The 17503-nt window shown below is 36.3% G+C and overlaps 2 long non-coding RNA genes across 3 annotated transcripts; one reads left to right on the forward strand and one right to left on the reverse strand.

Moving 5' to 3' along the window:
• The first annotated feature begins 299 nt into the window (after positions 1-299).
• On the forward strand, positions 300-8963 carry LOC138896695 (uncharacterized). The gene is made up of 2 exons (XR_011410089.1): positions 300-384; positions 8455-8963. It is a non-coding gene; the product is annotated as an uncharacterized lncRNA (long non-coding RNA).
• A 1380-nt stretch (positions 8964-10343) lies between these two features.
• On the reverse strand, positions 10344-13791 carry LOC104109433 (uncharacterized). 2 transcript variants are annotated; one of them, XR_004510319.2, is made up of 2 exons: positions 13193-13791; positions 10344-11773 (listed from the first exon to the last, which is right to left on the reverse strand). It is a non-coding gene; the product is annotated as an uncharacterized lncRNA (long non-coding RNA). The 2 variants fall into 2 exon arrangements; XR_004510318.2 differs by lacking the exon at positions 13193-13791 and adding an exon at positions 12708-13185.
• Between the last annotated feature and the right edge of the window lie 3712 nt (positions 13792-17503).

Consider the following 17503-nt stretch of genomic DNA (forward strand, 5'->3'; position numbering starts at 1 on the left):
GGGAATACTACAAGTCAATATCTGACAATGATTGGTGTCTCGACTTTTTCTTATTTGATTGCACTTTCACTTTTTGCAGATGCATTTGAGGATTAATGCAAGATAATTTGCACTTGTGCTTAATTTTTTATGCACCTACCGTATATTGATCTTTTACATTATTACTTAAATTTACCTATAACAACATGTAATCATTCGTAACGAACTTGATAGATAACCTGAAAAATTGAATAATGGTCTATTATAGCTAGTTAAATTATATTCCACTAATAGTGTAATGTTTCTATATGAAGGGGAGTGTTGGCGTAACTGATAAAGTTGTTGTCATTTGATCAAGAGGTCACGGATTCAAGTTGTGGAGACAGCTTCTTGCAAAAATGCAAGGTAAGACTGCGTATAATAGACCTTTGTGGTCCAGCCCTTCCCCGGACCCCGCGCATTGCGGGAGCTTAGTGCATCAGGCTGCCCTTTTAGTGTAATGTCTCTGTATACGGTTATAAAACTTAATTCTCATGCACTTTATGGTGCAAGTTTTCATACTATTCTTTTACCCTCTGACAAGCTAAGGGGCTGTTTGCCCATACAAATTTTTTCACTTTTTTTTTAAATCAACGTTTGGCAATGAAATTTTCAGTTTTCACTTGAAGATGAATTTCGAAATTTTTCGAAAATTTAAAAAACTCCAAAAGGTTGTTTTTCAAAATTCACTTCAAATCATTCATAAAAATTTTAAAACAGTTCAAAATTGTATTCATGTTCAAACACAACTCTAGCTTTCAAGTATTATTTTCACTTGAATTTTTTTTTAATTTTTTTTCGGAATTTTACAATTCGTATGTCCAAACGCCCACTAAATATAGAGCTTATTGTCACGTCCTTAGTCGTTAACTAAGTACACGTACGATCCTTGACAATTTGCTCACGTTCTTGCTATGCCAAGTCAGCCTTATTACACTCAAGATCGCTAAGAGAATGGTAGAAAGAACACAAGAGAATTGTTAAAGGAAGCTTTGTATTAGAGAGAACTTGAATTGTTTGCTTGGTGAAATACAAATGAACAGCCCCCTTTATATACTAGTCTTCTAGGGGCTAGTATGTAAATATTAATTGTTACACAAGTCATTAATATTTACAAGATAAGGGCTTTCTCTAGAATTCTCTACAAGCCTAGAAGATTCCAATGATTTTCCTAGCAAATCCATAGGGATCTAGGGTCTTCCAAAGGAAATGTCCATACTTCTCTAGAATCTTCTCACAAATGCAAGCCTTCCTCTTATGTAAGCTTCCACGTGGCATTAATATATGCCAAATAGCGCCTATGTGGCATGATGACATGGCGAGTCATCACACTCTCCCCCACCTAATGTTGCAACGACCGCGGCGCAATTTTGCTGCATAAACTCTCGGATTTTATCTTTGAATTGCCATAAATCTTTATATCGTTCCCATGTGGCCTCCTTCGGTGATTGCCCATTCCAATGGACGAGGGACATAGCGGTGAATTTTTGCCCTTGTTTTCGCCTGGCCTGGTAATCCATGATAGCCTCAATCTCCCTATCATGCGATGAGGTGATAGTCATAGGCGCTCGACTTGATTGGCCCCTACTCGGATCATCCTTATCCTCATGATATGGCTTAAGCATGCTGGCATGGAAGACTGGGTAGATCTTAAGATACGATGGCATGTCAAGCTTGTATGAGATCTTGCCTACCTTGGCGACTATCTTAAATAGCCCCTCATACTTGCAAATCAGATTCTGATGCATGCCCCGTAGTGCGTTAAACTGTCTTGGGTTAAACTTCACCATGACCATGTCCCCAACTCTATAGTCCGTGGGACGCCGTTTACGATCTGCAAACTTCTTCATCTTCTTAGTTGCCTTATCTAAGTAGGACTTAGCAGTGTCAAGCTGCTCCTCCCATCCTTTGGCCATATGATAAGCCCCCAAACTCTTTCCTTCGAACACGGATGGTAATGAATGTGGAGTTTGTGGCTGTTGGCATGTGGCTAGCTCAAATGGTGTCCACCCCGTGGACTCGCTATAGAGCAAGTTATAAGAGAATTGGGCGATGTCTATGAGCCTTGCCTAATCTTTCTGATGCGCGCTTACATAATGCCGCAAGTAGTATTCTAGTAAGGCATTGATCCGTTCCATTTGTCCATCTGTCTGTGGGTGGAAACTAGTGGAAAAGTGCAGTTCCGTGCCAAGTATGTTGAATAATTCTCTCTAAAATTTCCCAGTAAAACGGGGGTCTCGATCACTGATAATATGCCTTGGTAAGCCCCAATACTTCACCATATTCTTAAAGAATAGCTTGGCGGCTTCCTTGGCAGTGCAACCTGGTGAGGCGGGCATGAAGGTGGCATATTTGGAAAATCTATCCACGACCACTATAATAGTACCATAACCATTAGACTTCGGTAGGCAAGTGATAAAGTCCATAGTCACGCTCTCCCATAGACGCTCGCAACTGGTAGTGGCTCCAAAAGTCCTCCGGGTTTTTGTTGCTCAACCTTGTCCTGTTGACAGACAAGACAAGTCTGCACATAACACTCTATGTCATCTCGCATGCGTGGCCAATAGTAGACTGACTCAACCAAGGCCCTAGTGCGACGTTGGCCTAGATGACCAGCCCACATTGTGTCATGACTCTCCCTTATGATCCGCCGTCTAATGTCTCCGAACTTAGGCACGTAGACATGCCGACATGTGGTAAGCAGTAGACCGTCTTCGACCCAAAAACGTCTCGTATTGCCCTGGTTGGCTAACTCGATAAGTTGTTTGGCTGCTAGATCATGCTACATGCCTTATTTTATAGCCTCATGAATGTCCTATCTTGTTGAAGTGATTACAACAAGCTCGGCCTTCTGGCTCAAGGCATCGGCTACAACGTTACCTTTGTCCGGCTTATACTCCAGTGCAAAATCAAATTCGGCCAAGAAATCCTGCCATCTAGCCTGTTTTGGTGTGAGCTTCTTCTGCGTCTGAAAGTAGCTAGTAGCTACATTGTCGGTCTTGACCACGAACCTCGACACGAGCAAATAATCTCGCTATGTACGAAGGCAATGCACAATGGCGGTCATCTCCTTCTCTTGCACTGTGTAACGCTGCTCTGTCTCATTTAACTTGCGGCTCTCAAATGCTATGGGATGCTTATCCTGCATCAAGACACCCCCAATGGAAAAATCTGAGGCATCAGTATGCACCTCAAATGTCTTGGCAAAGTCAGGTAATGCCAAGACTGGCTCCTCTGTTACAGCTTCCTTGAGGTCTTCAAACGCCCTTTGACAATGCTCCGTCCAAGCCCATGGCTTGTTCTTCTTTAGAAACTCAGTCAATTATGCGGCCTTTGCTGAGTAGCCACAGATGAACCGACAATAGTAGTTAACAAGGCCAAGGAAGGATCTCAACTCAGTTGCCTTTATAAGTGCCTCCCACTCCTGGATAGCACGTACCTTAGCCTCGTCCATGCGTAGCTCGCCATTGCTAATAACATGGCCTAAGAAGTGCACCTTTGATTGTGCAAACTCGTATTTCTCCCTCTTGATGTATAGATCGTTCTCCCGCAAGACTTGGAAAACCTTCCTTAAGTGCTTCATGTGTTCTTCCAAGGTGTTGTTGTAGATGACTATGTCGTCTAGGTAGACTACCACGAACTGATTAAGGTAGGGATGAAAAATCTTATTCATAAGGGTGCAAAATGTGGCCGGTGCATTGGTTAAGCTGAAGGGCATCACCAACCACTCAAAGGCTTCATATCTCGTCACACATGATGTCTTCGGCTCATCCCCTTCTGCAATGCGAACCTGGTAATAGCCCTTGCGAAGATCCACCTTGGTAAAGTACTTGGCTTGCCCAAGTCTATCGAACAAGTCAACAATGAGCGGGGTCGTGTACTTATTCTTCAATGTGACCTTATTAAGTGCTCGGTAGTCTATGCACAAGCACAACGATCCATCCTTCTTCTTCTTGAACAATACTGGTGCGCCGAAAGGTGCCTTTGATGGGCGGGTGTGACCAGCATCTAGCAGCTCTTTCAATTGTTTCCTGAGCTCCTCTAGCTCGGGCGGTGCCATACGATATGGGGCAAATGCGGGTGGCCTAGCCTCTGGCTCCAACTCAATCTTGTGATCCACCTCTCGCCTAGGCGGTAAGTGCTTAGGCAACTCCTCGGGCATGATATCTTTGTTTTCCTCAAGCAACTTCTCTATGCAAGGTGGTAGTGTCTCTTGAAAACTCTTGTCTTCCTCCAGACTTGCGATGGTTGCCCAACTTCTTGATCCCCTTGACAACCTGCATAGCTGAGAGTTGTGCTTGGCTCTGTCCGTGTGGCATAGACACTGTAGGTACCATGCAAGATCCTTCCCGCTCCATAACCAAGAGATGTTGGAGGTAGGGGTCGATCAAAGTATGACAATGTCTAAAGAACTCTTGCCCCAATATGATGTCAAAGATATCCATGGTGGTTACGGTAAAGTTTGTCATACCTTTCCAAGTTCCCAATTTGACACCAACTCCATTAGCTACCCACGAGCATTCTGTACCTCGGCATTCATGGTCTTAACGCGGGCGTTGGTTGGAGAAAGCTTCAATTCTAGTCTCTTTGCGGCAGCCTCAGTCACGAAATTATGAGTTGCTCCAGTATCCACCATTGCACGAGCAGGCTTGTTATTGATGTTGAGATCCACGTACTGGTTGCCATTCTCGGTAAGTTGGATAGATTGCTTTGTGACAACACCACATAATCCGATCATACCTAACTGTGCGATTCCCGAACTCTCTCCTTGCGGCTGCTCCTTCCGTTCATGGACCATGGCGCTAAGGCTTTTTAGGTCGGGACAATTCTTGAAGCTGTGCGGCCCTCCGCATATGTAACATCCCTCCTTCTCGGTCTGCGCCTTCTTCTCGGCGTAGCCCTGACGGCCACTCAACTTTTTGGAATCTTGAGTCTTGTAGTATTGTTGTTGTATCTCCTTGCCTTTTGCCACAGTCTCCCCCACCTTTGACATTGTTAAACTTTGATTCTTTGACTTTCCCTTTGTCTTGCTTGTCATGCCCGAAATCCATCAATGATTCGGCCTCCACTATGGCTTGGTCTATATTTACGACTTGCTGGCATTGTAACTCCTGCTTAGCCCAATTTTGCAACCCGTCCATGAAGTGGAACAACAAGTCATCATTGGTCAGGTTGGGGATTTGAAGCATAAGGGTAGTGAACTCCTTGACATAGACACGTATGCTCCTTGTTTGCTTTAACTCCCTAAGCTTGCACCTTGCCTCGTACAAGACATTGTTTGGAAAGAACTGTCGCTTGAACTCGACTTTGAACGGATCCCACGTGCTAATAGTACATAGACCTTTATCCACGTCCCATAGCGTGGAAGTCTCTGAGAGGTACAACACTGGAGTGTTGATCATGGCCTCGTCGTCTTTCACTTTGCCGTGCTTGAAGTAGTTCTCCAAGTGCCAAAGGAAGTTTTTCACTTCTTGTGCATCACGAACACCTTTGAACATCGGGGGTTTGGGAGCCTCGATCTTGGCCTCCCTCGTCACCATAACATTGTTGGCTGCCTCGGTCACGCCAGCACTAACATGCTCCTCGAGTGACTCTATCTTTGCCTTCATAGCATCGATAGTACTCAAAGGCTCCATGAGTCTGCACTCTAAGGCAGTGATAGTTTGCCTTAGTTCCATCTCAATCTGTGTACGTCCCTCCAAGTCATTTCGGATGCTCTCAATCTCTTCAAGAGTGTGCCCCTCAAGAATGCTAAGGGTGCCTTCCACCTTCCCCAAGCGTTGGCCAAAGATCTCCACGGCGTCCATCCCCGCGTTCATCTTCATCACCCACTCTTTACCGAGTGAGACGTCCTCGGGCAGGACCTCCACTTCATCCTCGCTCGCCTCAGTGGCAGATGGTTCTTGGGATGTAAGTCCTTCGTTTGACACAACCTCGGGTGGAACCTCCTGGCCCTTGTTGGTGGTATTTCTCTTTTTGTTAAGGCTGCTCTTGCCAGCAATATCCTGGATGATGTTGGCTTGGGTGTTGGTAGCGTTAATTTCTCCGTCGTTCGCCATTTTCTTAGTTGCAACCTTTGCTCTGATACCACGTTGTCACGTCCTTAGTCGTTAACTAAGTACACGTGCGGCCCTTGACAATTTGCTCACGCTCTTGCTATGCCAAGTCAGCCTTACTACACTCAAGATCGCTAAGAGAATGGTAGAAAGAACACAAGAGAATTGTTAAAGGAAGCTTTATATTAGAGAGAACTTGAATTGTTTGCTTGGTGAAATACAAATGAATGGCCCCTTTATATACTAGTCTCCTAGGGTCTAGTATGTAATTATTAATTATTACACAAGTCCTTAATATTTACAACATAAGGGCATTCTCTAGAATTCTCTACAAGCCTAGAAGATTCCAAGGACTTTCCTAGCAAATCCATAAAAATCTAGGGTCTTCCAAAGGAAATATTCATACTTCTCTAGAATCTTCTCACAAATGCAAGTCTTCCTCCTATGTAAGCTTACACATGGTATTAATATATGCCAAATGGCGCCTATGTGGCATGATGACATGGCGAGTCTATCACATTATGTCCTGGAGCCCACTTAAGATGTAGGCAAGTTCCAGGGAGTATCTTAACATGCTTTGGAGACCTTTGTTGGATACAGTGGTTGACTTGGGTAGCAAATATATGAAGATTGAGAGACTACAAATATGATATCAGGATTGGGGTAGATGGATAATGTGTATCCTGACGGCTATATTATAAGTTAAGAAATTATAAAAATGGAAAGGAAAAAGTGTTGAGATGTACGTAGTCTAGTCAGTAATGATGGTATTACATTCCAAAGTTAGGTTTAGTTTGCTTGCGAATAACATTCTTGACAGTCATTTTGTATGTGACATTTCATGACCACTTAATCCTTCAAAATAATAATACTAAAAATAAAAAAAATTCTAGTACAAGATTACGAAGTCTTGTAGTTAGAGGCGGATCCAAGATATGATGGCTACGTATGCCACTCTGGGACGGATGCACATTTATCGAAGTAGTGTCACGCGATATCGATTCGTCAATTTATTTTTTACTAATGTATTAATACTGGGTGGAAGCGGATAAGTAGGAAAAAATAAAATCAATTGACATAAATTATCTCTTGGCGCATTGATTATGTGCTTGATTTTGCTCTAAGAGGTCAGAATTTCAAACCTTAACTAGCACATCTTGTTTTGCAAATATTTGAGAGAATCTATGTAGTTAAAAAATGTGATGAAGTAGAATTTAATTCAATACTTTTTCTAACTTAAGACTCAACAAAACCAATAGACTAAAGCTATTTCTTATCTAGAAGTATGATAACTAAAGTTACTATTCCGATTCTTCTATAAATTTCGACAATGCTTACAAAAATTTCTGTGTACGCCCCTGGTGCCATTGCTTTTAATGCAAACCGACCATAGTGAAGAGATTGAACTTGGATGCATATTTAGTCAGTTCGATACATTTTTTATTAATTCGGTTTGATTCGGTCCAATTTGAATTAATTTAATTCAAATTAAAAGATTGTTTTATGCATAAATAAATATGTTATCACAAAATCGAATAGGTTCTGTCCAATTCGGTCTAGTTCTCTGGATTCAAATTTGATTAATATGATTAAAATATATATAGTAAAATAAAATTTTAAACTAGGAAATATACCACTTCAATCTACATATAGCTCGATTAATATTAAGTCTTTGATGCATGACTCTAATTTCTAAAAGTAATAAAACTACATTAGATGGATAAAAAGAGGAAATCACATTCAAATAAATTTGAAGATCTAGAAAAAGAAAAAGGAAGAAAATATACAATTTAAATAAATAATAAAAAAAGATTGTACAAATAAAGTGAATAACAAAGGTGAAAAAATTAAAACAATTTAAAAGGAGCACAAGGAAAAGAAAGGGGAGGGAAAAAAGACAAGTAACAAAACAAATAACAAGGACCGCAACAGAGTCTTGATCCTGGACATTTTATGTGAAGTTCTAGTGCTTTAACCGTGGCACCTGTAGTCATTTTGTGACTTGGAGTGCCGTGTTATATATGTTAATATTTTGAGAAAAATACCAGTACATATATACGATTTTACTCGAGCGACCGGGTGGCGTACCACCCCCCAATTCCCTACATAGATCCGCCCCTGCTGGTAGTTGAGTATCAATTGATACTTCCTGAGTTCAAGCTGGTGTAGAGTAGTATTACACTCACGACTTAAGTATTACTTATTATAAATATATATTTTAGCAGAAAGCAACTACGATATATATACAATTCAAACCAAAAGATAATAGATCATTCAAGATCGTCTTTTTAATATACTTCTTGCTCTGACGCCAAGCTACCACATGTATTCAAGGGATATCAGCTGATTTCGGCTTATTTGTGAGTTTACTACTTTATAGGTTTGATCTTCATATTCCGAGTCACACGTTCAAGGATGGACATATACGTTGCCCCCTTCCAACCTGCAAGATGGATGAGTAAGGAAGGAATTTAAGTGTTTAATGGGTTAGGTATCGGATTGAACATTGAAGTAGTCCATGAAAATGGACATCCATGTTCACTTTGTAATTTGGAGACTTTTACCAAGTCTTTTCTCCTGGTTTCACTATATATATTTTGATTAGAGAAAGGGTAATGTTGGTCAAGGAGTCAATACAATTTATATCAAAATCTTGGACAGGGGATTTGTATTTTGGAAGTCCTTTCTTTCCATCATGTCCCCTTGAAAGAGGCTTTTTAGACCTTAGAGAGATCTTTGATTGCTTGTGAACAAACTATACTTAATTTCTACGTGGAATTTTGTGTGTAAAATCGCATTAATTGCATTTCCCAATAAGTTTGTGCCATCTCAATTTTTTTTCCCGTACATGTATTTAGGGTATTAATAAAAGTTTGATTTGCTAATAAATTTAATCATTGTTTGATATGGTTAAGTAGTTCACAACTTAACATTCCCTTTAGAGGCTAAAATATTTTGAAAAACATGAAAGAAAGAAGAAGATAGAATGAGGGAAAAGGTTTTGCTAAATCATGATTACCACCACACAAAAAAAATTGAAAAACTTATTTCTTGACAGATTTGGATGGTCCCTTTTGGTTATTACAGTACTAGTAGTTATTTTCATTTAACAAAATCATTCATTTCATCACACATTTGTTTAACGTATTAGCAAAAGGACTACATGAAAAAGTTACCATCTGCTTCTACATTTCATTATTTCAAATTAAAATTTCTACCTTCAGCCATACCCTACAAGGCAACTCTTTTCATTTTTTTTTATTTTTTTATTTTTTTGCTTTAAAATGAAGGAACGTTTTTAATCAACATTCTAAAACGTACTACCTCCGATCGCAAATATTAGTTATTATAGAAAACTGAATTTGTTTGAAATTACTTAAATTTTTCAAAACTATTTCTTTTCAGATATATTCTTATTGTTTCAACTAGTCGAGTATTAATTAATTGAAAGGACTAACGAGAGAGAAATCATAATTTAGACAAATATATCTATGATGAGATCTATTATGTCTTTCTATAAACCAAGGAATACAATCCCCCTTTGTTTTCTCTCATCCTAATTGAGTTTCCATAATTAACCTCTTCCTCTCTTATTATATACTAGTATTAAAACCCGCGTGATGCGCGGATGGTACTTCTGAATATTAGTATGATAATATTGTTCTTATCAGATAATCAGAAAAGAAAAATAAATTATTAAAATAATATTATAGATGAGAAGCAGAATGTATGAGATATTAAAATCCATATAACATGGAAATGTCAGTTATACATAGAACCTTACATCCAATAACTACTAAGCTCGAGTTAATCAAGCTCAAATCTTCTAAAGGAAGACTCCTCCAACTACATTCATGCATGATATCAAACTTCTTACCTCTCTGAGTAAGCATCAGGATTGAGAGTATATCCAAAAGGTATATAATAAGATAAATTTTTTCAGTGTAGATAATAAGGTCTACCTTAAATTAACCGTAAACTTTCTTCTATGGCTGTAGCTGTGTGTCCAATTCATTATTAGCTTCACTGGGACAAAGTGGTGTGCGACTCTATTTTGCTCATGACATTAAGTTTGTGGACTACTTTGCAGGTGAAACATATCAACAAACAGGCATGTTCTTAGATTCTTTATTTTGTTCTTTCTCTTCCTTTTTTTATTTTATTTTTTATGACGATGTTGTCGGGCCAGCTTGTGCGCACCTCGAATATTGCATCAGGTACAAGCTACTTTCCACCAGCACAGTTACCGGATAACTAGTGCAGCAGCAGTCACAATTTAAGACTTATATAATTAATAGTAGTATCAATCAATCCAAACATCAGTGTCCTCTGCGTCATAAAAACTAATAAACAAATATCGGTATTTCCATTAAACTACTTTACATACTATATCCAAGTAACTTTTGAACAAAGATCCATTCAATAACAGGAATGGCTGAGCGTGAAGGTTACGATGGTTTTAATCATATTGTAGATCATAAAGGCAACGTCAGCGGATGTTCAAGCATTAAACCACCAGCAACTTTTAGTGTTATTCCCTCTTAAATCTGCACAATTGGACTAATAGTTAGTATTGCTGGTAAAGAACATTCCTTCCTCATTTAAAGGCACTGACATACTTACCAAGCTATCAATGACCTCATCAAGTATTTCATGGAAATAAACCTTGCAATTAAACACCAATTAAGTATTTTGGTTATAATTAGCATTAACAGAAGTTAACACAGATTGGTACTTCACGGTCGTTCTCCCCCGGAGAAACTATTGAATTAACTTTCTGTATATAGAGCCAGTACTTCTCAACCCCCCAATAGAAGGAAATGTAATCTGAATGAAATTGCAGTTATGAAGATACCTTGATATCCTCTACTGAGTTGCTGAACATGGTTTTGGCACAATTCAATTGTTCAATGCATAAGTAGTTATAGCTTGTTCTCTTTGTTCTGTTGGGTGCAAATTGTAAATAACTGATGATTCCACCATGTTTATCTATCATCTCAAACTAAATTACCGAAAACTTCTTTATACACCACATTTCTAGCTTCATTCGTTATTTGGCCATCATCATCATGAACTAAAATCTTCAACCCTTTTTTACTTGTCACGCGTGAAAGAGAAACATACAGTTGTCCATGAGTAAATACCGGCTTCTTCAAAAATAACCCCACATGAGACTGGCCTTGACTTTTATTAATTGTCATGGCAAAAGATACAACAATTGAAAATTGTCTTCGCTGGAACTTAAAAGGTATTCTTGCATCTGATGGAATCAATGTCATTCTCGGGATAAACACTTTTTGTCCAGCTATATTGCCAAATAAAACCTTGGCTTCAATAATCCGATTTCCAAGTCTTGTGATGATTAACCTCATGCTATTACACAAACCTGACTGGTCAATGTTTCTCAACAACATCACAAGAACACTAAGCTGAAAAAGAATGATCAGACATACAAACTGTATCAGAACTCAAATATATCTTCTCAGGACTATAATTGAGTGAAACTATATATTCATTGATTGATTCCACCATATCAAGAGTCAGAGCAAGAATTGCTCTTTGCTGGAGGTAATCTATGTCATTGGAATGGCTAAAGAAATCTGGATATGTACTTTCAACAATTGTCGATATTGGATCATCACAATTACTTATGTGAGCATGAGGCAGCCCTCGTTTTTGGAACTCAACTTTATAAATCACTGCACCAAAAAGAATTTATTACACCTCATAAAAAGCTGGAATATTTATTTTAAAGCCTATTATCTTGTGTAACATAAAAAGTAATTATTATTTTTTAGAAGTTGAATTGTATACTTGCTTTTACTTTTCTAAAAATCTGATTGTCTCGTAAATCCTTTATCAAGCGGTCCAATTTGATTTTGAATACCCTAGATAAAATGTCTGGACGATCCTCATGATTTAAGCCCCTACTCTCTATAAATCTACGAATCTCAGGCCACTTTGGATTGCAAGTAAAGGTGATGAAAAGATCAGGGGCCATTTGCATATTGTCATAGCATCTTGATAGTTTTGAATCATGTATCGTGCACCCCCTGTGAAGCTGGATGGTAGAATTATCCTTTTTCCTTGAGAAGAAGGATTAATTTCTCCATGCAAGACAGCATCTTGTAAGCCTTTATACATGTGACATCTCAACTTTTTTTTATCAAGCCTTTATACATGTACCAATGGGCAACACATAATATGTGAATGCCTGCCTTTCCAAAATAACACATAATGCAGATTTTATGTTAATTACTGTTCATATGACAATAATATTAGATATTTTATAGTTTAAGATCTCAAAAAATGTTCTCGCAAATGGAAAAAAAAAAATCTTTAGAACAAACTACAAATGATTTCAAGTATATAGAAATTCTTTTCTACTTAAAAAAAAAAGTATTTCGTTTAAGCTTTAGCGAACACTTCTTTACTTTGTTGATAGATAAACAAATTAAAAAAATGCATCTTTTCATTTTAGAATAAGTAATATATCTCCATCTAGACCATAAAAACTGAAATTGCAGTTGATTAAATACACGCATAACCTAATGATTTCCATAGTACAGATCAGAAGATGGAGATTGTAGTCGAATTACGGGGAAAAATAAATGCAACTTAAAAAGAATGCACCTTTTCATCTTGAATAATTAATTCAAAGGAGACCGTGTTGTTTCGTTTGTCGCGGTCTGATACAGTCAAAGTTTGCCCTCATATTTTGCCTTAGAAAAAATTTAATCAAAGGATTGTTTGCACTGAAGTATATATATATATATATTAAAGTATATAATATATATTCGCATAATCTTTTAACTTGCTATAAATAAAAAACAAAATAGTGTGTTTAGGGGCATTAACTTTATGGAAAAGAAATTTCCATAAAAAGAGCCGGAAAATGTGTGATTCAACCCATAAAATATAAGAGCAAATAGAAATTTGAATCCACGCAATTAATTTAGGGGAATTAACTTTAAGTAAAAGATATTTCCATAAAAAAGAACCGAAAAATGTGTGATTCAGCCCATAAAATGTAAGTGCAAATAGAAATTTAAATTCCAAGTAACTAATTTAAGATTTATATCTAAAATTAAGGAGGAAAGTCATCTGCACAAACATACCTCGAATTGGATTTTGGTTGGAGATGATAAAATGTAATAGCTGCTGGGAAATTGTGAATCTTTTCCAAGTAAAAATCCATCAATTTTAGATAATAAACATTCCGATCTGAGGAGGTGTTAGCCCATTTATGATTTTGTAAACATACACTGTTTCTTGTTGTTGAGTTTCTTCTCATACCAAGTGATATAACACGGTTGGGAATTGGGAGAATTGGGAATGTTTTTAGGAAGAGATAGAGATAAGAAGGTATAGTTAATATGAAACACGGTACTTATTCTAAAATGTGGTGTTTATGTAAATTTTAGTATTTTTTAATTTATTTAGTTGACAAGAGGACCTTCCACTTCCAACCAAGAGGTTGTGAGTTTGAGTCACCCAAGAGCAAGGTGGGTAGTTATTGGAGGGAGGGAATCGAGGGTCTATCGGAAACAGCCTCTTCCCAGGGTAGGAGTTATTGGAGGGAGGGAATCGAGGGTCTATTGGAAACAGCCTCTTTCCAGGGTAGGAGTAAGGTATGTGTACACACTACACTCCTCTGACCCCACTAGTAGAATTATACTGAGTTGTTATCGTTAGTTGAAAGCATATTAAGTAATGGAAATTTTCTAAAAAAGAAGCGATAAAAGTGAGATGATTGAGTATTAGAAAGCCGAAAAATCTGTGTATAACAACATCTATTTTAAATGAAATAACTTGTCAAGTGTCTTGTTTATAGGTTAGCCACTTGACATTTGGCTAACTTAGAAGGAAATTTTTCTTGCTTTAATATATAAATATAGATATAGATTCTCATTTTTCATTTACCAACCTGAACCACCGTTCTTTCCCTACCCAAGCAGCGTCGTTATTCCTTCCTATTCATCCATAATGAAGAGTTTTCTTACGTCCCGGCATAATTGCAAGTTGGCAGTTGTAGCCATAGTAATATTAATCTCGTTTTTGAATGGAAGAACTTCGTTCCTCAACTTATTTGGTTACAATAACATTAGTTCGGCACTAAGAGTTTTTTTGGTAATTCATATATATTTCGTTTATATGTTAATTTACAAGCTAAGCACAAAAAAATAAATTGAGGTAGAAGGAGTACTATGTAAAAAAAACTAGGAGACCAAACAATGTGTTTATAAGCCTGTAGCTGGATGCAAGCTCCTCAGACATGTACTATATGGTATTACAAAGACGGATGAAAGTTATAGTTCTTGAAGTTCAGTTTTAAAAACATCAAAATAGTTTGTTATTTGGAGCTTGGTATAAACAGTATGACTATTTTACCGAATGATGGCAGTGCCAGAGAAGGCTCAAGAATATTGGAGGCCTAAAGCTAAATTTTATTAAAAGGCTTTATTTAAAAACAAAGGCAGTTTATAGTTGCCATAGTAGGTATTCTGATAAAATAACAAAGGCAGTATTACTACTATAAGTTAAAAATAGAAAAAAAAAATTCAAATTTAAAGAAAAAAATACTAGAAATTGATAACTTGATATCAGAATAAAATTTTAATTATAATTTTACTACTATTATTAATTTTGAAAATGGGGCCTTAAAATTTTGAGGGCCTAAAGCCATTGCTTTATTAGCTTTGCCCTTGAGCCGATGCACTATATTATCGCAAATGAGTCAATTATTGAGGGCAAGGCCGGCGAAGCGTGCTCAAATAAGCATTTTTTATCGAAATATTATACTATGTTTGTGTCAAATATTACTTTTTATATACATTATATTTACTTTTGGATATCCTTAGTGAAATTCTGAATATACAACTATATAACAAAAAGGAAAACAATCAGTTATGGCTAATTATAAGGAGCTTATTACAAAAATTGGTCAATTTATTAAATATTACTAATATTAGTCAAATGTAACAATATTAACCAATTAGCTATTTGTAGCCAAAAAAGTCGATTTGTTTGCTTTCTTTCGAATAGATTTGATACGTCTTAAGGACTTTGAATCTCAGTTTCGAGATGATTTGGCGGAGTTTTGAGGTAGTTTGAATAGAAAATTTGAAGTAGAAGATGAAACATGAAAAGAAAAAATGATATGTGTATCACATTGTATATTATTTATATATCACATATGTATCATATTTGCATCAAATGTGTATCACATGTATATCTATGTATACACGTGTGGGTGATATATGTGTGTCACATATTTGATACATGTGTCGTAGAAGAATTTTTTTACTTGATTTTAACTACGACATGGATATACATGTATGGGTGATATATGCGTGTTACATATTTGATACATGTGTCGTAGAAGATTTTTTTTACTTGATTTTAACTACGAATTTTGATACCAAATCAGACCAAATCACCTCCAATCTTTCTCTAAATTTATATATTGACTCATTTGTATGTTTTCAATGAATTTCTACCATACCAATAAAAAAAGTCATTTTGCTTAGATTTTTTGAATCTTATATATATATATATATATATATATATATATATATATATATATATATATATATATATTGTATTTTATCACTTTATATCTTGCATCTAATATTGTTGATCATGCTTAAAAATATTGAAGGAAATCTTTGCGTGTGATTCTTGGAGAGAAAGAACCTTAGTTATTTGGATTTTTTCAATTTTTATATGTGTTTTGCTAGTTTTGATAAACTATGATTAATGGCTAGAGATTGATAAATTGAAACTTATTTGGGACATTTACGTAAGATTCCCTAACAAAAATAAGTCAACTTTTGAAAGGACTATGAAATATAAGGACAAATATGCAAAAACTTCGATCAAATGTCCTAGAACTCTATATTGGGCTATTGTTTGGGCCATATGAGCCTAACTCCACTGGGCTATTCAGTTTCTGTGACCCAAACAAATGAATAGAGCATTTAGAGAAAATAGCATGGTATAACTACCTATAAAGAAAATTGGTATAAAAAATCTCTAGTTTTAGACATTCGCACCCTATAGCCCAACATTAAGGTTTTCTTATATTTAATTGGTATTTTATAGGCAAGATTATTTTTATGCAAAATCATAAGAAACCTACAGCACTCTCCCCTCTCTCCCTCTTAAAGTTATTGTTCTCTTTCTTCCCTAAATTTCACTCCACATTTTTTAGTCCCCCAAATCTCTCTCTTCTTCTCCGATAATTACTATATTAGGTTTGCTTTTGACCTATTTCTTGGTTAATTCTCTATATCTATAATCTTTTGTAGAATTTCCCAAAGCATATTACCATTCTTTTCAACTTGAAAGATGGGTAAAAATTCAACCTCTGAGAAATCAAAATCTAAAGCTCCATGTCAAATCGCCATCTCTTCATGAGATGATGACTCTGATTTTGAAGTTTCGGTGTTAGAAGGGTCGAATTCACCACATGCAATAAATATTCGACGTGATAATTCGGTTTCATTTCATTCAATAGTATCCGGAAAATCTCCGATTTTTTTCTAAATTATTTTTCTAGTTTTCTTTTATCTGTATATCCAAATATATACAACACGGTTTATATTATTTGTATATCATAGAGTTTAACAATATGTATATCAAAAAATATATCAAAATTTTATTTTCCTTCTTTGTATAATATATTTCAGATTGAAAACTCAAGTTTTAAGACGACTCCTCATGTGTATCCCCCATTGTATCCCGTGTATATCTCCATGTACATCGGTGATATCTCATGTATATCATGTGTATCTGTGTTATATACACAATATACGATATGATATATACAGGTGTCCATCAAATATTTTTGTTATATACATGATGTAAAAAGTGTACACATGCACGTCCATAAAAACTTATATATAATATACACTGATATACATAATATACAGTATGATATATACATATCGCAGTTGAATTTTTAGGTCTGATTTTTTTTTTTATACCTAAAACCAGTTTAAATCAATTCTAATCTTGCTCAAATTTTGTATATAGCATCGTCTAGGTGTTTTCAACCAATTTCAATCGCACTCACTCGTTCTATCCAACAACAAAAAAGAGAGAAGAAAAAGAGTATTGAACTCTATTTTTCCTCTTAGTTTTACTTCTGATTTTCTCTGATGTGAGATCAACCTTTAAAAAGATTTAAGAAATTTATTGTAGAGAAATTTTCTTTGTATTGATTTTGCGTATTCTATATAGTGTATAGTTATCCTTATATACAAGAGCCAAAGATGCCACTGACGAGGTAGACCCACTTTGTTATAACTAACTTATAACAAACACTAAATAAATAAATGTAAAAAAAATTATCTGCATAGTTCTATTACAAAATTATCCCCAATACATCTTTCCAGAAGTTCACAGTTGTATCCTTTTGATTAAGC

This window comes from Nicotiana tomentosiformis, chromosome 8 (genome assembly GCF_000390325.3).
Source record: "Nicotiana tomentosiformis chromosome 8, ASM39032v3, whole genome shotgun sequence".
Lineage (NCBI taxonomy): Eukaryota > Viridiplantae > Streptophyta > Magnoliopsida > Solanales > Solanaceae > Nicotiana > Nicotiana tomentosiformis.